Raw genomic sequence first — 26,547 nt, forward strand, 5'->3', positions numbered from 1 at the left:
AATTTGATCTGTTTTTGTAAACAAAGCTTTAGTGGAACACAACCATGCTTATCCATTTACATGTTGTCTGTGGCTACTTTCAAGCTGCGATAGCAGAACTGAGTACCTGCCACAGAAATCATGTGGTCCACAAAGCCAAAAATTTTCACCAGGTGGCCCTTAAGAGAGTAAGATGTCAACTCCTAACTTAAATGAATCTTGCAAGCATAATGTTGACCCCCCAAAAAAGTAACCAAGAGAATATATACCAAATTATTTCATTTGCATTAAGAACCTGATGAAACTACATTATATTGTTTAGGGATGCATACATATGTTGTAGAATTTTAAAGCAACACAAGGAAATGATCATCGCAAAAGGATTGAACTGAGTTACCTCTAGGGAGGATCAACGGGTTGGGATGGGAGAAGAAATCAAAGGGAATTGGGAGCTAACAATGACATACCTTAATCTGGGCAGGAGATACATAGGAACTTTATCCAATAACCTTAGTGTGTGGGGGTGTGTGCCTGTGTTTTACATAATTTTCTGGTTGTATGCTAAATTTTTCACTTAAAGTAAAAAACAATAAAGTACTTCCACCATTATCTAGTTTATAATTTTAAAGCAAACTGTAAAGTAAAATGTTTCAATTATATTCAAATTTAAACAAGAAAGACTTAGTCCTATATACATAAAAATAACAATAGACTCAAGTTCTGATTACCCTTTTCTCATTCTTTCTAAATTTCAAACATGATTTATATCAAAATGTTAAGAACAGCCAATGCAAAGAAAATTGTTTGCCAAGCTTCAGTCACATAATAAACTATTTTTCTTTTCTAGAAATGCAAATCCTGGGATAGAATGCCAGTGTGTATAACATATTAGCTAGTGTTAACACAGAAATTCCACTCTTGCCAAAATAGCTTTAAGAAAACAAGTTTTCCTTTTCAAAAGTAATCACATTTTTCCTTTGCTTATTAGCATTTAGTATACAAACATACAAAAATGGCTCCTAATTATTTCGTAGCAGCTTTACTGAAATATAGTCCATATACTGTAGAATTCACCCATTTAAAATGTACAATTTGGCTGGGTGTAGTGGCTCACACCTGTAATCCCAGCACTTTGGGAGGCCAAGGCAGGAAGTTCACCTGAGGTTAGGAATTCAAGACCAGCCTGGCCAACACGGCAAAACCCTGTCTCTACTAAAAATACAAAAATTAGCCGGGTGTGGTGCTGTGCGCCTGCAATCCCAGCTACTTGGGAGGCTGAGGCAGGGAGAATCACTTAAATCCGGGAGGCAGAGGTTGCAGCGAGCCAAGATCGCGCCATTGCACTCCAGCCTGGGTGACAGAGCAAGACTCCATCTCAAAAATAAAATAAAATAAGTAAAATGTACAATTCATTGGATTTTCATATACTCTCAGAGTTATGCAACCATCACCACAATCAATGTTAGAACATTTTATCATCTCCATAAGAAACCTAGTACCCTTTAGCAATCACCCTCTCAAACCCCCATCTCCTTTCTCCCCCAGTCCTAGTCAAGCACCCACTATTTATTTTATATCTATATAGGTTTGCCTATTCTGAACATTTAATGTAAGTGAAAGCATATGACACGTGGTCTTTTGTGTCTCGCTTCTTTCCCTTTGCATAAGGTTTCGAGATTCATCCATGTTGTAGCATGTGTCAGTACCTCATTTCTTTCTATGGCTGAATAGTATTCCGTTGTATGGATATACCACATTTTGTTTATCCATTCATCAGTGGACAGACATTTGAGCTGTTTCCACCTTTTGACTGCTATGAAAAATGATGCTATGAAGATTTGTGTACCAGCTTTTCTATGAACACTTATTTTTCTCTTGAGTATATGTTGATGAATGGAATTAATGCTAATATTTTAATATTTGACTGTAAGTCAGAAGACAAATTATAATACTTCATTTTAATAGAGAGTAGATGCTGTGAAATAAATTTCTATTTAGTTTTCTAAAGCTAATTATCACATCACTTGGAAGTACGTATAGCTTTTACTGTGATAATACATTACAATTAACATTACATTTATTCTTGTGACCACTATAATCAAATTTGTTCGACTGGAATATATGAATTTCAGGAAATACTAGCCTTTTAAATTCATGGAAATTTTAAAAAATGTTTCTCATTTATTGAGAATTCTCCAGGCTAAAATAAAAATCCTTCTAATTTTCTTTATTTAAAAATAGAACTTTTTTTTTAAATGGGGTCTTGCTCTGTCACCCAGACTGGAGCGCAGTGGCACCAACTCAGCTCACCACAACCTCTGCCTCCTGGGTTCAAGCAATTCTGCCTCAGTCTCCCGAGTAGCTGGGATTATAGGCATGCGCCACCACACCCAGCTAATTTTTGTATTTCTCATAGAGACAGGTTTTCACCATGTTGGCTAGGCTCGTCTCAAACTCCTGACCTCAGGTGATCTGCCCTCCTTGGCCTCCCAAAGTGCTGGGATTATAGGCATGAGCTGCCGTGCCTGGCCAGAAATAGAGATTTTATGACGTATCATCCACTTGTATAGTCAGAACCCAACTGCGTAACTCCAAATATGGTTACCATTTTTTAATAATACCAAGTCTTCTGTAATTTAAAATGATTTTTAAAAGCAGGCTAAAACAAATAGATAATTTGAAAATTTAGCACAAAACTATTAACTAAGATTTTCTTAAAAAGTATTCTGTAAAACTACATCTTTGTTCGAGATTTATCTATTTGCATAGCAGTATAACAACCAAAATTTCCAATTTTGATATTACCATTTTGACTTAAAAATAAAAATAAATAATGGATGCATTATTTACCAAGAACTACTATAATCAGGTGGCACTAACTTTCCCCCCAAATCCACCCAGATTCTAAGATAGGTAACCAAAGAGAAACGGAAAAATTAAGAGTTGATAGGAATTAAGGAGAAAGAGATGGAGAGAGATGGCAAAAAAGGAAAAACAATAGAAAGGAGATGTGGTTGGATTTCATTCTTGCTGAGAAAATCTACCGAAATATATATAGTTCCCACAGTATGCACTTTGGATGGACATGTAAGTAATGGAAGAAAGACACAGAAGGGTGACAGGACAAAACCGAGCATCACATTTGGCCAATTGGCCCTCATGACAGGCAGGGATTCACACAACATCTCTGCAGCCAAAAATGTACATACGTGCAAAAACAACCTTGCCTGCTGGAGGACTCAGGGAAGAGAAGGACCCTGAAGTAGCTTCAAAGAACATCAGCATCCTTCACTCTAATTAAAACCTACTTTTATTTCATTTATATAAGGGTGTCAGGTTCGATTAGAAGCCACGTACAATTTGGCTCTGAGAAGAACGGTAGCTTTCTCTCATGAAGAAAAACAAAGGAAGAGAAGTAATTCCTAAATGTTACCCTCGGAGATTCCCAGGGCACCATGCGCACCCACAAGGTCTTAATGTCCCTGGGGAGGTGGCTACAGGCTCTGTTGTCAGCTGTATGGAGAGCTTTCAGGCTCCCCTGAAATAGAAATACAGTATTAGTTAACTGGATACACAAATTCATTAAGCAAGCAAAGCATGGCAAAGACTATCCTCCGTTTGCAGTTCTGTGCCCCAATGGGAGAAGAGTATAACTGCATTCTCTGTGGTTTATCTGTGTATATACTCATCTGGGCGTATATCGTGTATGCCTTCTTATTGCATGCGGTTCCAAAATACTTCGTTCAAGTTTCCTTATTAGCAGCGAGTGGGTCTGTTGAAGCTTAAGAAAGCCATTTAATAAAAATAGAGCCACCCAAATGAACATGGATTGAAAAAAAAATTTAGATTGATGGAGCGAGGTTGGTCACTGTAATTACGGAAGGTGTATCATTTCCTAAGCTCTCTCTGCATTAAGTGTATGCCATACATACATCAGACATAATTAGCACTTTAGGTGACAATGATTTGATTTCTTTCCTTGTAATAAAAGCCCTCTGTGTTGGCATATACATTCAGAACGGGAAATTGAACACTGTTGCTGTTTATTCACCCGAGGCAAAATTTAGGACGAACTAGGGAAAATACAAGGAGGGCTTACAGAACAGCCCTTTGTGAATTTTGCAAACAGAAAAAGAAAATAGTTCAATAAAAAGCTTTTAAGGATCACAGTCAAATTTGTGCCTTTTAAAAGCAAAGGATTTCTATGGAACGCTTCTCTACTTTTAAAGTCAGCATTTAACTTTCCTTTAGATGTGAACAAACCCACACTAAATTGATTTGTAGGCACAACTGCAAAACTGGACACATTTAAATTACTGTGTATGAACCAGAAAAATATTTGTGCTGCCTTCTCTGAGGGCACAGAAGAAAATGGTTTTTAAAATTATTTCTAATAAATATCAATCCTTCCTGCTTCTTCGCTGCCACAATCAAGAATCATGTTAATCTGCATTTCTGTGGATTAAACCATTTATATAAACATTAAAGATTTTTTTAAAAGGGAAAAAGGAGAAACTGAAATGCAAGTTGCTGATCCGTTGTATATGGCTCATAAGGGATACTACATCCTCTTGAAATCTGTAGCCCCACGAGAAACACAATGAAAACATGCTTTTGCATTTAAATCTTCTTGAAAACCCATTTTCTTCTCTTTTTCATCAAAAACAAAATGTGACAGGTGGGTTAGTTAATTCCTTTATTGCATAAGTTAATCAGAAATTAAGTCATAGATAATGATTGTTAAAATAAACATCTCTAAACTAAACCTAATTTTGTTAGTTAACTTCATGCAAACCTTCCCACTTGCATAGAACTTGCTGACCTTTTGCTTTAATCCTAGGATCTATCTGTTCTACTAATATGCTGATCTACACATATCTACTGACCAGTTAGAGGGTGAATTGCATACCCATATCTACTCCAATGATTCTAAAATCCTCACAGTGTCACAAAAGTGAAGACTGTATGAGAGATGCTTAAATTGCACATAACACAGCTGTTCCTAAGGATCTTCATTTAACATTTTCTTAAACTTCTATGGACCTTTTACTGACTTAAATAAGAATATCTGAAAATAAAGGGTCCTGTTTTTTGTGTGAGTTCCTATTTCAGAAACTTATAAATAATAAACCAGAAGCAAAGAAGCCTTTGAAAAATCAGTATGAAGAGTAGGTTATGATGTAAACACATTTTGCCTAAATTGTAAAAAACAAACAAACGAAAAACAGAAAGAAAATACAGTACCTGCTTAGAGCTTTGCAGAGTTAACTCACTGTAATTTGGAACACATGAGCATGAAAGGAGTTCAACAGTTGGATACATCATATACTTTTCCAAGCACAGATTTTAAATAAAGGATGTATGGCCGGGTGTGCTGGCTCACGCCTATAATCCCAGCACTTTGGGAGGCAGAGGCAGTCAGATCAGTTGAGGTTGGAAGTTTGAGACCATCCTGCCCAACATGGCAAAACCCTGTCTCTACAAAAAATACAAAAAAGTAGTCAGGCGTGGTGGTGCGTGCTTGTAATCCCAGCTACTTGTGAGGCTGAGGCAGGAGAATCACTTGAACCCGGGAGGTGAAGGTTGCAGTGAGTTGAGATCCTGCCTCTGCACTCCAGCCTGTACAACAAAGCAAGACTCCATCTAAGAAAAAAAAAAAAAAAAAGGATGTGTGAGGCATTAGTAATGGTTTCAAACAATAGTTTCTCTTATCTAAATTTTAACTTGAGCCAGATGGAGTTTAAGGTCACAGACAATAAAAAGTACTATTTATGTATTCTCCCAGATGATTGTATATTATTCTGTTTTCTCAACATAAGAAAGATTTCATTTAGAAACTCAAATCTGATTTTTGCAGGTTTGCGCCTATAACGTAGGTCATTCTTTTTTGTTGTTTTTTTTTAAGGATAGACACAACTGACCAATTTTTTTTTTTTTTTTTAAGAAAGAATCATGTTACACAAGAACTCAGGGTTGCCAGGCCAGGCTGTACTTGATAAAATGCTGTGGCAGGTGACAGCTGAGGTGCACTCTCTGATCATGCATTATTTTGTGAAAGAGAGTTATGATAAAACCCTGATATTACAAGGTGATGTAATCACCTGTTACAGAAATAGTTGTTAAATCAACTAGTTACTAAATAGCATTACAACCAATTATTAGCACTTTTGCGCAAGTGTAAAGCCTTTTCGCAGATTTTTTTGGCTTCATACACAGAATTTTACATCTGTGACATGAGATTTTTTTTCTCTCTCATGCAGAAATATTAAATATCCATGACCCATGGTCACAGCGTTTCTCCCTCATTTCTCATTAGATAGATATCTCTTACCTTGACGAGACACATGCACGTATATACATAACATACATATGGGATGTCAGAAAACACTTCCGATTTTTCTTCCATACCCCCCTAGGATGATGTGGGAACCTTATGTCAAAAACCCTCACTTTAGAACAATAAATAAATAAACCAGCCACAGCCTTCCTGAGGCTGGCCAACTCTAGCATAAGTAATTCAAGAGGCTGAGAGATGCCAGATAAATTTGATTACTATAAAAGATGGGAATATGTTTCTTTCCTTTGAGAATTCACAAAAAGGGGTCAAAAACAAAGCAATGCTGAAAGCGAACAATTTCATTTCGCCTGCAATTCAAGGCGAAAATTCAAAGGCAATTTTGCAAGAACATTTTATCACAATTTTATAGGCCCTCATTTCCTGCACACATCACAATCTTTAATTTCTAAAAGAAGAAGGCAAGAAAAGGGGAAGTGGGCGGGGGAGAAGGGGTGAGGAGGCAGAGACCAACCGTGAGGGGTTTTTTTTTCTTCTTCTTTAAGATATAAATGCAGATATTTATAAAGCAGTGAGAGATTTGTAAATCTTTCTTCAAAGCTGAACCTACTGCTGGGATCGTGATTTGCTAAAAGCTGCTATAGGCATACTCCAAAACTCAGCAGGGTCATCTCTTCCCTTCCAAAAAAATAAAATAAAATAAAAAATAAAAGAGGTTGGGTTGAGTGGGGGAGGAGTGAAAGCCATTCTGATTTGTAGCGTCTCGACAGACATGAGTTTGAGAAAACTGTTTGCATTTCATACCTTCTCCTTGACTATTTTTCCTTTCCAAAGACACAAGAACATTTGAAACTCAGTAGCTTGCTTCCCATCTTTTTGTCTAACTGACTCTCCTTGATGCGTTTGGAAATGGCAGGTCATTTCTCAAAGCCAAGCTGTCAGGTGGCCCTTTACCAGGTCACGATCTAAAGACAAATGCAACAGGCATTCATCCAAGGGCACCTTGACCACCTCCACTCCCCACCCTGCAGGTCTTGCCTGGTACAATGAATGGCACAGTTCATATGGAGCACAAAGATCTAGTTTCCAGTTCCAATTTTGCCAACAACTTCCTGTATGATCCAAAGGAAAGCCACAAACTCGCTCTCATTTCCTAGTGGGAATAAAAAATAGAAGTCCTACTGGCTTTCCAAGATAGCAAGGATAACAGAAAGCAACACGGGTTTGAAAGCCCTTGGCTCATTTTGTACATAAATGCATCCCTAAGACCCAGAATGTGTCTGGGACAAAGGAGATGCTGAATAAATGTTTGTTAACTAAGGAATGAATGCATCTGGGGAAGCGTAAGCCACGAAAATCAGAGTAAAACTGTCATAGTAGATATTAAAACAAAACCAAGATGGGTAGTGCTAAGAATCCACTATCTCTGAGAGGGAAATGGACTGACTTTAGGATATGGCAGGTATTTCTTTCTCATTGGAGCAATTAACCTCTATGTTCTGTAACCACCCCCACCTCAGTCTCATGCACTGACACATTTACAACCTACTCAAAGCCTCAGCAGGCCATCGAGCTCAGAGGAACTTCGGGGAACACCACCCATTTAGAGATGCAGCAGAGTAACTTCAGACTTTTCTCTAGATAGACAAATTGTTTTCAAAGAGAACTGAATATAAAATAATTTTACTCTGGGAAGGGAATGTCATTTTTAAAAAAGAAAAGGAAAGAAGTGTGAGAAAAAGAAAACTCTTTTGCAAGTCAGTTTTCCAAACTGAACCAGGCACTGCTGTCACCTAGGAGGGCAACGTAACTTTGCCAAACAGTATTGCTGACCTTTTTCTGCACATCTAGAAGCCTTGTTTTCTAGAGGGAAATCTTGAGATGGGCTAGCACTATTTAGTGCTGACCTAATTCCCATGAAAAACAAAGAACTACCATAAATGGAGAAACTGGGCTTTGACAATTGCATCAATATCTAATACAAAAATCGAAGATGGCTTAAGGTTAAAGGATGCATATCCAGCATAGTGCTATATGCAGTACATATATTCGTTCTAAGTAACAACCACATATTTATATTCTTTCAGAAACTTGCTTTTTGTAATGCTAGTCCCTGATTCAGTGATTGCAAGTGATTTAAAAAAATCAATCCATATCCACAAATAGTCACCAATATATATTGAAATTTGAAATCCCATAGTATTTGCCATTTTGGACTTCCCATCACAAGGAGCAACCATATTCATTCATCTACCAAGGGATCACCAGCAATATACCCGGTGCCATTTAGATGTCCATTAAGATGAGATACAGCACAAATTATAAAAACACTCCTTTGGAAGAGCTACCACCTGGTTACAGCAGGACCAAAAGAGGCAGACATGTATACGGTGTACCAAAGAGGAAATTTTAACAGAGCATTCAGATACACCCAGAGGAAAGTAATTATAAAGGACAATAACTTTTCCTTTCCATATACCAATATTTTTTTGCACATAGCTAACACTTAGTTAATGCATTTCCATAGGAGTTTTATTCCATTTAAAATATGGAATGGGATAAACATAGTCAGCAGCACAGTCATGGTCCATTGGAGAATGCAGATGTATTTATTCATTTATTTAACAAATATTGTGTTAGTGCCTCTTGTCTGCTGAAGAGTGCAGAGTGATTAAGAGCACTATTGTCCCTGCTCTCACGGAGTTTACAGTCTAATGTAGAGGATGAATACAAAAGTAAGTAATTAAATATAGTGTGACAAATGCAATGAAAGTGGTCTTAACAGGTGCTTGGGGACCATTGAAGAGATGATCTTTCTGATCATCATCGCACTTTTTTTTTTTTTTTTTTTTTTGGTGACACAGAGTCTTGCTCTGTTGTGCAGGCTGGAGTGCAGTGGTGCCATCCTGGCTCATTGCAACCTCCACCTCCCAGGTCCAAGTGATTATCCTGCCTCAGCCTCCCGAGTAGCTGGGATTACAGGCTCCAGCCACCATGCCCAACTAATTTTTGTATTTTTAGTAGAGACGGGGTTTCACCTGTTGGCCAGGCTGGCCTCAAACTCCTGACCTCAAGTGATACACCCACCTCAGCCTCCCAAAGTGCTGGGATTACAGGCATGAGCCACCATGCCTGGCCTGATCATTGTACTTTTAAGAAGAGGATGCTGAGACCCAGGAAGAGGGCAGTGATTTGCCCAGGGTGATACAGAGATTGCTCTACCAAAGTGAAGGATATGGCAGTGGTATTGTGACCTAGGAAAATGAACAAATTCCAGGATATCTGCTTTACTAAGATAATTCATTTTAAAAGCAGATGAGATACAAATAAATTTTAAAACCCCACATAAATAGAGAGATGATTTGGCATCACTGTGCAACAAATGATTTTTTACTGTACCACATGACAAGTTTTGTGACTTTTCTTCAATAACTTTTTTTTTTTTTAAAGGCAGAGTCTTGCTCTGTCACCCAGGTGGAGTCTCACTCTGTCGCCCAGGCTCACTGCAAGGTCTGCCTCCCGGGTTCACGCCATTCTCCTGCCTCAACTTCCTGAGTAACTGGGACTACAGGAGACCACCACCACGCCTGGCTAATTTTTTTGTATTTTTAGTAGAGACGGGATTTCACCGTGTTAGCCAGTATGGTCTCGATCTCCTGACCTTGCGATCCACCCACCTCAGCCTCCCAAAGTGCTGGGGTTACAGGTGTGAGCCACCGCACCCAGCTGACTTTTCTTCAATAACTTTTAAGCAGCCTGAGTGGCAGTTTGTGGGCTGGAGAGTTTGATCGGATATGGAAAAATGGACATACAGATTGGTTTAAAGGATTTAAATCTCCATGTCCTATAAAGCCAGTAGATCCATTAATCACATAGCAGAGAAGTTACATGGGATCACATCATGTCGTATTCATGTCTCAAAAGAGTTACCTGTTCCGATATGAAATAATTAAACCTTCTAAAATTGTGCTTCTTTTTTCATATACAAAATGTTTGTGTTTCAGAGAGCTCTTATTATCAAATATAAGGTCTTTGGCCATCTCCACAAAAATACTAAGGGAGTTTTAAAGATTCCTTGAAGGGATGATGGAAAGTTTCTGAACAAAACCTCCTGAGACAGAAAATGCTCCCATATGAAGCCTTGAAGTTTCTACCACAGGAAATGTGAGGACATCACATCAGATCTGTGACTCCCAGACTGCTGGACCCTTCTCTTTATAGTCACACTTGCTGAAGTATAATTTACATGAAATAAAATTCACTCTTTTTAGTGTACGGGTGTATGAGTTTTGTCAAATGCACAGTCATGCCACCACCACTACAACCGAGATACTGAAAAGTTCCATCACTCCTCCCAAATCCCCTTGTACTCTCAAGTCAATCCCTCTGCCCTGTCCCGCCCTTAGCAATGACTGATCTGTTCTCTTTACCTAGTTTTGCTTTTTCCAGAATGCAATGAAATGGAATCTGCAGCATGGAGATGTTTGAGTCTGGTTTCTTTCACTTAACACAATGCCTGTGGGATTCATCCACGTTATTGAGTTTATCAGTAGTTCATTCTTGTTATTGCTGAGTAATATTCCATTGTACAGATATACAACTCATTTATTTATTTGTTTTTGAGACAGGAGTCTCACTCTGTCACCCAGGCTAGAGTGCAGTGGCACCATCTCGGCTCACTACAACCTCCACCTCTTGGGTTCAAGCGATTCTCCTGCCTCAGCCTCCCAAGTAGCTGGGATTACAGGTGCCCGCCACCATGCCTGGCTAATTTTTGTATTTTTAGTAGAGATGGGATTTTGCCATGTTGCCCAGACTGGTCTCGAACTCTTGACCTTGTGATCCACCCGCCTCAGCCTCCCAAAGGGCTGTGATTACAGGCGTGAGCCACCACACCCGGCTGGATATGCAACTATTTATCCATTCACTAGTGGAAGGACACCTGGACGGTTTCCAGGTTTTGGCGATTATGAGTAAAGCCACTGTAAATGTTAACATACGCTTTTGTGTGAACATAAGTTTTTATTTCTCTTGGGAAAATCCCTAGGAGTAGGTTGGCTGGATCAAATGATACATATATGTTTCAGTTTATTTTTAAGAACTACTAAACTGTTTTTCCAAAGTGGCTGTACCATTTTGTATTCCACCAGCATGTATGACAGTTTGGTTGCTTATTTGCGACAAGATAAAGACCTGCTAAGTAAGAATGAGTTAAAAATGCTCAAGAAGATACTGGTCCCTAACATTTGGAGCTATGAGAACATTTAAAAGAACTATACCAACAGGAAGGATAACAATCAGTAAAAGTTTAGCACTAAATTTAGTTGCACATAATATAGACTGAACCAACACATAATCTCATTTTGAGATTAAGGTGGGAACTTAACTTGAGAAGCCACAAAACCTACTGCACTGAAGTTTTGCCATTATTGGATGGTAGCCTTGCTTGACTTGCACCATCTCATCTTCCCTCACTTCCACTTCCCTTGTCCAAATCTCAGGTTTCCTGAAGAACCAGTTCAAGTGCCACCTTCTCTTGAGCATTCTGGCCAATTAGCAATTTCTTTGAATTCCTACAGCACTTACAATTCCTCATTTAAAGCTTCATAACATGTGCAATGGCTTGTGTTCTGTTTATAACACATATTAACATATTCATGTTTCCTTCTTGAAAATGATAAGCCACCTCTACGAAGCTTGCCAAAAGAATGGACTCATCCGGACCACCCTCTAAGCCAGTGCAGATCTATGTGTGCCAGACTATTCTGTGGCACAAGTGTCTATCATGGTCAAGAGAAAGGGAAATGTACTAGCCATTGTAAGTATCCAGGAAGACAAAGAAATGTACAACTCTAGAGTTCATTCATGTCTACCTAGACAGTAAATGCACATACCTCAAGCTGCTGATCTTTGTATTTTCTTTTTTTTTTAATTATACTTTAAGTTCTGGGATACATGTACAGAACGTGCAGGTTTGTTACATAGGTATACATGGGCCATGGTGGTTGGTTGCACCCATCAACCCATCATCTACATTAGGTATTTCTCCTAATGCTATCCCTCACCTAGCCCCCCACCCACCGACAGACCCCAGTGTGTGATATTCCCCTTCCTGTATCTATGTGTTCTCATTGCTCAACTGCCACTTATAAGTGAGAACATGTGGTGTTTGGTTTTCTGTTCTTGTGTTAGTTTGCTGAGAATGATGGTTTCCAGCATCATCCATGCCCCTCCAAAGGACATAAACTCATCCTATTTTTTTCCCAGTCTATCCATCTGACAAAGGGCTAATATCCAGCATCTACAAAGAACTTAAACAAATTTATAAGAAAAAAACAACCCCATCAAAAAGTGGGCAAAGGATATGAACAGACACTTCTTAAAAGAAGATGTTTATGCAGCCAACAAACATATGAAGAAAAGCTCATCATCACTGGTCATTAGAGAAATGTAAATCAAAACCACATCTCATGCCAGTTAGAATGGCAATTATTAAAAAGTCAGGAAACAACAGATGCTGGAGAGGATATGGAGAAATAGGAATACTTTTAAACTGTTGGTGGAGTATAAATTAGTTCAACCATTGTGGAAGACAGTGTGATCTTTGTATTTTCTTTTGTTTCTTTCTTTTTCTTTTCTATTTTTTTCTATTTATTATTTTTTTTTCTTTTCTATTTTCTATTTTTTTTTAAGCTCTGTCGGCCAGGCTGGAGTGCAGTGGTGCGATCTGGGCTCACTGCAACCTCTGCCTCCCGGGCTCAAGCAATTTTCCTGTCTCAGCCTTGCACGTAGCTGGGATTACAGGCATGTGCCACCATGCCCTGCTAATTTTTGTATTTTTAGTAGAGATGGGGTTTCACCATGTTGGCCAGGCTTGTCTCGAACTCCTGACCTCAGGTAATCCACCCGTCTCGGCCTCCCAAAGTGCTGGGATTACAGGCGTGAGCCACCATGCCCGGCCGATCTTTGTATTTTCTAATGTGGATCTGGTTTAACTGAATTCAACTGGAGAAACCCCCACGTGATCTCTAGATGACCTTCTAAAGGGAAGTAGAACACACCACCATATATTCCTGGCTGGTGCTCCTGTGCGACCAAAAGACTCAGGGAAGCTTGTAAGTTTTTAAGATAAAAAGGGGTATCCATGAAAAGAAGCCAACCACCTGAAAAGGGTTAGGAAAATCTAATAGGCAGAACTATTTCTGTGAATTAAAAGTCATGCAAAAATCTGAACATGAAGACCTGGAGGCCATGAAAGTGAAGAACACTCTTTACAGAGGCTTTGCCTGCTTTTTCTTTTCACTAGCTCTAGGATGTACAGAAACTGCTCTCACTTTAGTTTCAACTAAGCTTGTTTCCTGGTCTCTCAGATGCCAGCTCAGTGCTACTGAGACCGTGGCAGCATTATTGGGAAATGTCCTAGTCAAACCCCAAACAGCTTTGCTGGGGTATTTTTTTTAAATCTCAGAAGATCACCTTTTATACCTTTATTTAAAACTGATCTTGAGCTAAGCTGTTGTACTTGACTGTGTCCCTTTAACCTAGGGAACTCACTGCCAAAAAATATTATTGAGGCCAACAGCTTAATAAGTTTTATAGAAGATTAAATATTTATATGAATAAAAATAGCACCTGCAGCGACACCAGGAAGGATAAAATTACAAGGGCTATGAAATCTTCATGCTTCAGGGCATAAATTGCTTACCAGCTGGATAAGGTGGTTTCCCTCGCAGAACAACACTGCACTGCTAAATATGTTTTCCTGAGAAGTATCTCAATGCTGACCACTTCCAGGACCAAAGACTACAGCAGAAAGACCTTTACATTGTTGGTTTGCATCCAGCCCAAGTTTTTACAGAATTTAGAAAGTGTATGATACCACGCCAATCTAAAATCTGAAAATAATGATGCAAGAGAGAGGCCAACGCCTCCATTCACAAGGAATACGAGTAAAATGGGATAAAATTATAAAAGATGAAATGGCTCAGGAGGGAAACAGTTCCTAACTTTGTTGGCCAATATGGATCATTTGCAGTAAAACAGAGCTCCAAATCTGAAATCCAGTTAAGACAAAATTAGAAGAAAAGTCATCAATTGACTACTTTAAGCTTAATCTTTTTTTCTTTAGCGTTTTCCCCAAAGTAGAAATGTAGCATGAAGATTATCAGTAAGACCTTGTTCTTCTAACCTTGGTAGAGCAAAGACCATTATTTGACTGCAGGAAAAAACAATGGGGAAAATGTAATGAAATAAGGAGTAAAAACAGGAAAAACTAACAAAACATATGCACCAAATTTTTAGATGCTAGATTTTACTTCTCCCAGCACCAAACTATACTGTGACATTTGCAAATGACTCTTTATTCCTTAAGGATTATGGGAATAATGGTAAATATCAATCAATCCATTTTATAAATAAAATATTCAACAAAGTAAAGAGTAGCATCCAGCCAGGCAAAGTATGCTAGTAAGGTTAATAACTGTTAGCTTTTATTGAAAATTCACTTGAAGTTTGCAAGTTTAGATAACCCGATGTGCACAAACATTCTACAGTTACTAATATGACTTAATGTTCAGTTGCATAATTAGTTGGTTTCTCCAGAAGGATTATTTAAGAAACAGCTATGGGCCCCAGGAGGATGTTCTTTTTCAAAACAGTGTATGGAAGTGCATGATGGGTGGTCCTCACAATGACTACACGAACAAAGGACTCCTGTGGATTTTAATAACACTGATCCACTTATGAATCATAAATCAAATGGGAACCCTTTTGCAGTTCGAAGATTTCCAAGACTTCTGGGGAGAATGCTCCAGCACAGCAGCGTGTTATTGGCCAGGATTAACCACATTTGCTCACATTCTTTTAAAAATAGTGCTTTGCATCCTTGGATGGGTGCTGGCAGGGACCAGCGAAAGAACAGCAATGGAAACAGAGAGGAAAGCGGAGCAAAGCCAGCATCAGTGGCCTTCGAGAATCCAGAGCTCTGCAAAGAGACGGCGGAGCTGAGATGAGCACAGAAACACAGGCAGATAAAGATGAACCATCACCACCTCAGCCAGAGAGACAAATACATGGTTGGTACCCACAGGAGCCTTTTCTGATTATTTTTAGAAAACCTTTAATTTAATGCATATTTTCTTTGCTGAAAAGGAAATAGTGATATTAACAAATTGGTTTTATTTCTAACCTGGCAGGGTGCCTGCAGTGAAATGTAAATACATGTACATGGGAGCTGGGATTAGCATTTACTGAAGAAAAGGAGTAGTCAATATTTTAATGAGGAAGTCTAAGAAAGCAATTGCATGAAACACACTCCGATGTCACAGGGGAGCTTTTTAAGTTAAGCCAACTAGTTCCAAATTACTACTTTTCCTGGCTTTCCTTTAAGGGGAGTTTAGACTTACTTAGGAAAAAATACAACTGTGGCATTTAGTTTTAAATATCATAAAATAGCTGTAATATTCCTCTCTATAAATACATACATTAACCTATATACATCTCTCTCATTATATATATAGAAAAAGAATGTCTCACTTGCCAATCTTCAGCTAAATGGCCCATTTAACAGTGTCATCTTTTTTTTTTTTTCTTCAAAAACAGAAATACCAGGCAAAGACAATTGACACTACCCAAGAATGAGGGACAGATCTGAGGGGAAAAAAAATACATAAAAGGAAACACAGGTAACCAAAGCAAATAAAAATCAATGATAGTTTAAGGACAGAGTAGTGTATATAAGACAGATTCGGATAGCAGATCAAATCAATTAGAAAAACACCATCTATTATATAATCTTTACTCTGACACCCCTAGGAAGCATATTCCCATCTCAGAATCAGATTTCATCAACAACCAGGAAAAGAGAAAGGAACAAGATCATTCTGGGAACAAGGCAAGATATACAAAACCAAAATATATCACCAATATTAACCCTTAAATGAAATCAAATGATCTGAAGATTTGAAGACTTCTGTGTTACCATTTCTGAACTCCAGGGTACCCAATAGGACTAACTACTTCAAAAACGCCATTACAACAGCATTTCCTATATTCTGATGAATGCTCTCAAGAACATTTCATGTCTGACAAATATTTAAGCATTTTTGGGCCTTATATTGGCCAAGTTGTACCTACCCTCCCAAACTCAGAGCCAACATCAAATAATAAAGAACAGAAATTAGTAACATAGAAACTGAGCATCACAAAAAATGATCATAAAAATCAAAAGTTATTTTTCAAAAGAATAATAAAATTGACAAACACATGATGAGAGAATAATAAAAAGAGAAGGCACATAGGATCAACACTAAGGTTTTGTGGACATTAAAAGGATCAGAAGAAAGACCATATGCTTTTTTATACCTTATACTTTTATACATTTATAATTTTACACTTTTATGAATATGAGGAATCTGTATATCCAAAAGAAATTCTTACACATGAAAACTGAGAGAACTATACCCAAATATTCAAAGCGACATTATTTTTATTGGATAGATTGTTTTTAATTTAATTGATAGATTACAAAAACATGATACATTTACTCAAAGGCCTATTATACAGCAGTGGAAATGAATGAAATACATTTACTTGCAACAACATAAATGGATCTTGGAAACATCATATTGAGTGAAAATTTGTCACTCCCATCAGTCTACATTTGGTGTGACACAGTTTTTATAATACTCAAAAATTAGAAAGATCTAAACAATATATTGTTTAGTTCAAATTAATATATTAAATAAAACTGTTTTTCAAAAGGCAAGGGAACAGTGAACACACAGTATTCAAAATAGTGGTCCCCTCTAAGTGGGGAGGAGGATATCAAGATAAGAATAGGGAAGGGGCACACAGGTAGAGGCCACTCTCCCATTAATTTTCCTACTTTTAAGCTGGGTCATAAGTTTATGGGTATTCATTTCATTATTATGCTGTGTAACCTACATATATACGACATAGTTTGTTTCATACGTATGAAATATTACTAATAAAAATAGTCCCCCCAAAATCATAAAATCACACACAGAGAGAAGATAGGAAAAGACCTTATATTTATCCTGCTGCTAAAGGAACCTCATTCTCTTCCCCCTCCCAGGCTATCACCAAGAAGTAAGAGATTCCTTGGGCTCTCACAGTCTGCCACCCGAGATAAAAAAGCTAGCAGCTGTCTCAAGATTAGGCAAGAACTATTTCATGAGAAACTAGACTATTTTTCCACAAAAATATATCTACTGAGTTACCTGCCATCCATTCAGAAACACCAACCTTAGAAAAATTAAAGGAGGAAGAGGGTATGGCATTTGCCTGGAAAAGAGCCTCAAAATTGAAGTGCCGAGCTGGACTTGGGGCAGAACAGGGAGAACAGCAGGGCAGGCTGGAACCTGAGTTTGTTATGTATTCCACCTGAACGGAGATTTAGACAATAGGGGCAGTGAAGCTCCATGAAAACTAGGAATTGATCTGGAACGTATGCACATCAATACACCCTCCAGATACAGATCCAAGAAGGAAATCTGACCACCACACAAGGAGACAGGTATGAGAGCAAACCCCTAAGTCAGGTGACGAACACCAAACAAAGCATCTGTGATTGGCTACTACGCAAAAAGGAAACAAAAACATCTCCCAAACTCAGAGACAGATCATTGCCTCTGAAAATATACTTGAAGAAATCAGAATATGTACTCAACTCTTAATTCCTCGAAGGAAGGGGCCAAATCTTGTTTGCTATTGTGTTTCTAGTATGAAAGCGGTGCTTTGCACAAAATAAGCATGTGATGAATATTCTTAAATAGTTTTGCATATAAAGAAGAGTGTAAAATAGACCTCACTATAAAAGGTATAGAAAATTATAAAAAAATAGAATACAAAAAAAGTAACAGAATGAAAAAAGAAAGATGAATGAGAAGAGAGGCTGTGCACAACCAAAAATGCATGGGCAGAATGCAAATCCACATTAAAGGCAGTAAATACAGAATGCTAAGGTAGAAAGTGCACAGTGTGACATTTCAGGAAGACTAAAAATCAATTGGAAGAGATCAAACACACTGTGTAAGCTTAGATTACATTTCAATTTAATTGGCCAAGAGGGCAACACAGTCAAGAATAGACAACACTCAGCATGAATTCCTTTGGTTTTCAGAGTCCCTAGTGGGAATGCAGTGAATTGTAAAGATGGCCTCACATTTGCCCCATTGCTGTATCCATGCCCTTGCAATAGGACATGACAGCTTCTCCAATTAAGACCTAGAGTCTCTTTCTCTACCTCTTGAATCTGGGTTGGTCAGGTGACTTCCTTTAACTAATGGAATCTAAGCAAAGTGACTAAATCAGTCTCGAAAAGTGCTTATGTGTTGACATTTGCCCTATCTTGCTGCTTTAGAAACCCTCAGATATGTGGCTCCAACACCAGACATGTGCAGGAGGCTATCAGGAAAAAAACAGCCCCAGTTGACTTCTCAGCTGACTATAACCAAAGGAATGCCACATATGTCACATGTGAGACTTACAGAAGAACTGCCCAGCTGAACCCAGCCCAAATTACTGGCCTACAGCACCATGCATGTCCTAATAAATGATTGCTGTTATAAGCTGCTACATTTGGTGGTTTGTAATGCAGTAAAGCTCATGGACACAGAAGCAAGCCAGCTGTCAGTGATACTCTGCCTAAGAGGAAGCTTTGGGTCTGAGCTCAGTTCCAGCCCCAACACCTCCTCCTTATACTTGAAAGTAAGCATTCCTTGCAAAGAATTTGAACTAGTTATATGTTAAGAGGGAATGTTTCAGACTTGTGAGACTTTCCTGGTTCTCAAGCAAAGACAGTACTATTAAAGCCATATTCTCACAAGGCATGGGAGGGGGACCAGGGAAGCAGAGTCACAGCCCAAGTACCCTCTAAGCAGTATCTTAGCCTTCAGTTTTATGGTTAATTAGAGAGCTCATTTCCCAAAACCTCTCTAAAAAAGAAGAAAAAAATGTAAGATAAAAATTATCAGTGAAGAAAGACACGTATAAAATCAGATATGGGGTTTATCTTACATTCATTCATTCATTTGTTCATTCATCTATCCGTTACAAATGGATTTACTGAGGGTCTAGAATGTGTTGGGCTCTGTATCTATATATCCCAGTAAAGTGCTGTGAATGAAACTGATAGGATTTCCCTATCAGTTTCACTGCCTTTATAGAACTTATTGTTTTAGCATCTTAGATTACTGCGGTTCCTGAAAAGAAGAATAGGATAAATGGAACCAAGTGAATAACTTAAGCTAAAACAGATGAAAATACTTATCAACTGAAAAAGTTCCATGTAACAGATAAAAAGAATGACCATTATCAAGGCAAACTCATACCTGGATCTGGCCAAAAATTCTGAGTTATACAAAAATAAAGTCTCACAAATATCTAGGCATAGAAAAATAACAATACACATACATGCACGCGCACATGCACACACACTGACACAGCCTTCAATTATCTAAAAAAAAAAAAAATCAGCCTTGCCTCAGATATGAAAATTAATACAACAAAATTATAAAATTTTGAGGGGAAATGGTACAACACAAGAATTGCACATCTAAACAAAGAATTAAAAAAATCCACACAAATGTGTGAACTCAGAAAACGTACCAACCATCCATCTTTCTTGAAAAATTATCTAAAGCCATACTCAAACTCACTGAGAGATTTAAAAAAAACTAAGAACTCGAAAATAATAAAGAAAAAGTATAAGAATCATATTGAGAACAGTGAAATGAATTAAACATAACAATAACTAATTATAGCAAAAATTTTAAAAGCTAAATAGAAATTGTAAACTGTTTTCTATTATTTTTGATTATAAATTATTTTTGAAAAATAAACATATGCATTAAGACTAATGATTTTTATTAAATAACACTTTTTCTAAAACCTGAGGTTATAAACAAAGACCAAGATACAGGGCTGGGGAGAACAATGGAATGTATGTTGCAGGGTGGGGGAGATGAGAAGTATGCTAAACTCTTCCATTTAGATAAAAGACATAATGACTTTTTTCCCCTTTAAATTTGACAGTTGGAGATACAGAGATTAAATAATGGTTTTGAGAAATTAGACCCCAAAAAATTGAATACCAACATATACTTTATGAAATACTAACAAAGAACCATACAGTCTATATGCCCAAAGACAGAGAATGAAAAATAATAAAAGTCACCCAGAGAATCAAAAAGAAAATATAAAGAAAGCAATAAGGCTAATATTTTATTTATAACAATGTACGTAAATGGCTTAAATTTCCCTGTAAGAAGACAAAGACTAGAAGACTGAGTCACAACACCAAATCCAATTATGTATCAATTAGAAGAAATACACCTAAGACAAACAAGTACAGAAAGGATGAGTAAAAAGATGAGTGAACACACACTAAAGAGATACAAATAAAAAAAGAGTTTTAATATTAGTATTAGAGAAATAAAAATGCAAGGCAAAACACATGAAGTGGGCAAAGACAGACTTTATATTAAGGGAATACAATTCAACACAAATATGCAATATTCATGTGTCAAATAATGCAACACTGACTCTCAGAATGTGAATATCTCTAGAAGTAAAAGTTAAAGAATAGTAAGACCAACTTCATAAAGGACTTTAACATTCCTCACAGTTGGTCAAAGAAGACCAAAGGATACAGTGGAGCTTTATAATTAGTTAATTCTCTATCTCAAGGAAAATAGCCTTCATTTCCAGTGACCATGGATTCTTTTCCAAAGATGATTATACATACTATCCCCAAAATATGTCAACAAAATTTAAGTAAAAGTCATCACAGGTATATTTTAGGAGGCAATTAAATAAAACTGTAAATTAATAATAACAGACGATGTCATAAAATCAACCACTTTAAAATTTAAAATTACTCTTATAAAAGAATTTTGGATCTTAGAGGCTATCAGAATATCACTTTAGGTTATTAAACAATGAATAAAGTAAGAATATAACAGCAAAAGTTATATGATGCAGCTAAGCTAAAAATCATAGGAAAGTTCATAGTTTTAAATATTTTTATTAATAAACAACAACAACAAAAAACGAATTAACTAAGCATGCAACTTTAAAAGCTAGCAGGAAAACAGAACAACTGGAAATAGTAAACTTTAGACCTGGCTCTTCCACACTACCTTTGGCATAGCTAATCAAGAAAAAAGATATATTAAGAATAAGAAAAGTGATTTAACCATAGATTTCTAGAATTATTTTAACTATAACAATATTTTGTATGCATCTATAAAAACAAATTTAAATGAACTGATATTTCAACAGGAAAATATAAATCATCAAACTTGATTCAAATAGAAATAGAAAACAACCTGAACAGGTCAATAATCTTGAAAGAAAATCAGAGGCTTCAAACAAATTCTCCTCCTAAACAAAGATGGCACAAAAAAAGAATTATACTAGTATATAATATGCAGAAACCCTAAATAAAATACTCTTGTGACTTAGGGAGGTTTATTTCTGGTACATAAGGATGAATTCATGTTAGAAAATTTACCCATAAATAGAGACACTCTATGTTCTCCAGTGGAATGACTCAATATTACACAGATACCAGTCTACTCCAATAATTTATAAATATAATCCAGTCATTGTCAAAACCCAACAGGGAAAAACAAATGCAAAAGTAAAGAAAATTTTGTAAGAGAAGAACAGAGACAAGTTTGGCATTACCAAATATACACCAAAATTACTGAAATCACATAAACATTACAGTAGTGATACAGGAAATTATTTATATTAGCAAAATTAGAAAAAAACTAAATGTTCATTTTTCGATAATAGGAATGAGTAAAACTTCTCTGTGTTACACGCATGTGTGAACAGCATGCAGTGAGTAAAAGTCACACTGTAGAAGACCATTGGGAGATGTTCAAGCCCTATTGGTTATTGGGAATGAAAGTGTAAAAGAAGTGCATAGGATAATTTTTTCAAAGAGTATATTCTAATTACAGTGGGTAAAAATACCTTAAAGAATATATACAAAATGTAAACAATGGCTATTTCTCCATAATGGCATAAAATGATTTCCAATTTTGCTATTTAGGCTCTTCAGTATTTTCCAAATTTTTCAGAACAAAAATGTTGATATTATTTTCATAAAAATATTATTTTATAAAGGTCATGTCTTCTAAAATCTGGTATTGCATTAATTCAAGTACACTTATACAACATTGAAATTTATTTAAAATATATGTAACAGAAACCTGAGCTATGTGCCAACGGCAAGTGTCTGGATATGACTCACCAAAAAAACTGCTATATGTCTGAAGGAAATATTAAAACAAATAGCCCAGCACCACAGTGATTACACAGAACTGTATATATTCGCTCTGTGCACTGGACAGGAATTTTTCATTTCATACATCATTTACAGCTTGCTGCAGTGATTCTGCAAAATCAGTCCATACCATTAGCACACACCAAGAGAAACACCCAATGTTCTCACTGTTGGAAAATTCAAGTGTTTTGGGCTCTGATGTGCATCAATGTGCTATCTATGCAGATGTGGTTCTGCTAACGAGGATCACAACACCAGATGACCAAGAATCACAAACAAGGATCAAATATCTAGGGTCAAGCACACTGACTTCTGAAAATCTATAGTCCAAGCCTGGCTCGTGCTCATAGATATACTTAATTTTAAAAACTACTTGAAGTAAATGAAAACAAAATGGTGAAAGTCATAAGTCAATCCCTCCAGAGGGGCTTATTTTTTTTTTAATGGAAACCAGCTCTCATTTCCAAAATATTTTATCAAGGCATTTGATACCAAGCATCTGGTCTACTCAACACTTCATCAAAATGAACGTCTCATGCATTCACCACTGTACCCAAGTCCCTGCTCTTTTTTAACAATGTCGCCATTTTCAAATCAGAGCATTGAAAAGTATATTTCTATGGCCATACAAAAATTTGCCTTGTATATTTCAGGCCAGTGAGAAAGATGTTTTTGCTAGGCAACGGAATGCTCCTAGGATTAAAAGCATTTTGTGAACACTTTCTTCCTATGGGGACAGCAAAGAGGCTCCGGAACAGCAAATGGTAACTTGGTTCTGCGTCCAACAAAACTTGACATTCAAACTCTTCTCTTTTTTTTTTTTACCTTCTTTTCTCTTATGTAAAACAAAAAACAAAAACAAAAACCTCATAGTACAATTTTCTGGTGAGTGAATTTGCCATATCCTCTTCTACCTACAGCCACAGAAATGAATTCCAACAAACAACATTCTATTTTACTATTCTGTGGATTTCCTTACTATTGTATCTCATTCATTTGTAGAACAATCAGAATCCAGAGTTGTGCTGAGTTTCAACTAGGAATGCAACTATGAGCCATCATGTGGTACTTTACCAAGACCAGCAGCCATACATTAAGCACTAAAATTATCAAAGCTCATGACTTATACAGCCAGCACCTCCCGTAGCAATCGTTCTGCTGTGGACTACCCACCAACAAAATCTTTAGCAACTGGATTCATTTTTTCCAGACCAAATATTAAGTAGTAAGTACAACACCTCAATGTGCAGAGGATATCAGAGCTGTGATGAGCCAAGTCAAATTCATGTCAGAAAGATACATAGGCATTTTGAAAGTAAAGCCATTAACGCCTAAGTTCCTCATTTTTATGTCCTACATTTTCCAAATCATCACATTTCAGAAATTACCTGAAATCAACCTTTAACTACATTGAATGAAACAGAGCACTCTGAAGAAAATTCCATGGATAACTTTTAGACCAAACAAATTGGAACGCTTCTACATACCAAAGTAAGAATTCTTCGACTTATTCTTCTTTTGGTTTCAGAATTCAGAAAGTCCAGAAGCCTGTAAATATGAAAAAAAAAGTTTAAGGAAAAGATCTAGAAAAATATCAATCAAAATGATCAAAGGCAATTGAAAATGGTAATGTGTGTGCTTGGCTAAAAATAAGGCACATTCTGAGTGGAAAGTTGCTAAAAATGTTCAAAGCCATGGAGGTCACGGCTCGAATGAATGTTGACTGTTTCAGCCCATCTCAAAACAGAAGCACTGTTTCCCATTGCAAAGAAAGCCTGTGCTCTCCCCTTCCAAGAAAGTGGTAGAAGATGGCAATGGAAAACCATTTCACATTAACCAATACATTTTTAATATTAACCGGTTACATTTTAATTTATCACTAAACACTATTTAGGAAATGACTGAAAGGAATTTGGGATTTTCTCATCAGTCTGCATCTGGGAAAGGTACAAAGAAAGTGACAGGAAATTTCTTCTCCCAAAATAATTAGACAGAGGTCCTAAGTTGAGGATGCAACTGAATGGTAGGTGTATATCAAGGAATTCATCTTATCCTAATATGAAAGTTTTATATAAAAATGGTGAATCTTAAACTATATCTTTTTGGCAAATGATTTGGATTTCATTGTACCTTTGCTTCATCTGTGCGTGTGAGTGGAGTAAGTGCCTTAGATATTGTGTGGAAACCATTATTCATATATAATTACTAGTTTCCAGTGAGCAGGATCACACAGAGTATAGGGGAAAGATACTATATGCAAAGCCTGAATGCCAAGGAAGAAATTAAAAGTCCAGAAATCTAGCAAGAATAGCACCAGCACAAACTGATTAGAAAGATTTTAGTTATTTTATACAATGTCAGACCACCTCTCAGTGGATGTCTGGTCTTGTGGGAGAGAATAACCTATTATTTATTATTTAAGTTAAAAAGTGAAAGTTGAGGTGGTCAAAAATGACAGAAGATGGTTGCATGCATAAGCATCTTGCTATTATTTCCAGACTATAATGGCTAAACAAATTAAGGCAACATGGGAGAGAAAGGCATTTTAATTGGTGACAATTGTTTTTAGAAGAGTGATAAATAGTGATTGATCCAATTACTGGTTACTCTACAAACCAGATTTAAGAATGATCGTCCAAAGCGAAGGCAGAAGTGTCTCTCCAAGTGAATGCAGCAGGCATAGAGTAAATTTTGAAAGTAAAAGGTGAACCTTAAAAGAATTCTTATTAAAATTATAGTTATCGGAAACATGGGAAGATTACGATGAGAAAGGGCAGGGCTAATCCAAAATGGGGGGAAAGCCGAGAGATAAAGAATGAAATTTCATTCGAATAGTCATGAGTCTAGAGCACGTTGAGGTTTGGGCTTCTGGTTAGCGTTTCTAAGCCATTCTACCAAGGGAAGCACCTTGCTAACGGCTAAGTCTGGCAAGGCTTAGGATCATCTAACATACATTCCCTAAGACAGGAGTTGCCCAAAGAAAGGCACCTGATCCTGTTCTCCGGACTTAATATCCTGTGCTTCCATGTGCAAACTGCATTCAAAATTATGGTTTTTACAGTATTTTGTAAGCATATGCATTGTTGCTAGAAAATCTGAAAACTATAACAGTGGAAAGGTAGGCTTGCATTTCTTCCTAAGATAAGCCCCTGTTTGGAAAATGTAATCATATCTCTGTATTAGTGACTTCCTCTATTTGTAATCATCAATTTTAAATTTCCAATAAATACGATTCCCCAAAGAGGGTATCTAATAAATAGGGATAATGATATATACCTATCTAGCTATGAGGATCAAGTGAGCTCACGTACATAAAGCCCTTAACGGAGTGTCTGACGCATAATGGATGCTTAACAAATACAGGCTGATATTACATACAGAAAACTGCCACAGCAAAGCAGTAGTGTACTTATTTAGAACTCAGGCTCTGAAGTCAGGCAATCTGGCTTTGAAAATCATCTGCCATTGCTCTTATGACGATAAAATAAGGTAATATTTGGAAATTGTTTAGCAGAGTGCCACTCTACTAATTAATTCAAAATAAATGTAGTTTGCCATGCTCAGTTATCATTATCCTGAAATCTTTGTATTTATTCTATTAAAATTATATATATTTTGACAATAAAATAAATTTTCTTATATAAAAATTAGGGGTTTTAATCATAAGGCACATGGGAATGTTGTTTTGGAGAAAGATTACTCAAAATGAAGTAACAAGAAAATCCAAATCCACGTCCCTTGAAATGGTCAAGAATGTCACCATCTAGACAAATCATAATGCATCTATTGCACACTGATCTAAAAGAAAGGTAGGCCGGGCGCGGTGGCTCACGCCTGTAATCCCAGCAGTTTCAGAAGCCGAGGTGGGTGGATCACCTGAGGTCAGGAGTTTGAGACCAGCCTGGCCAACACGGTGAAACCCCGTCTCTACTAAAAATACAAAAAATGAGCCGGT

Source organism: Gorilla gorilla, chromosome 18 (genome assembly GCF_029281585.2).
Source record: "Gorilla gorilla gorilla isolate KB3781 chromosome 18, NHGRI_mGorGor1-v2.1_pri, whole genome shotgun sequence".
In the NCBI taxonomy this organism is placed as follows: domain Eukaryota; kingdom Metazoa; phylum Chordata; class Mammalia; order Primates; family Hominidae; genus Gorilla; species Gorilla gorilla.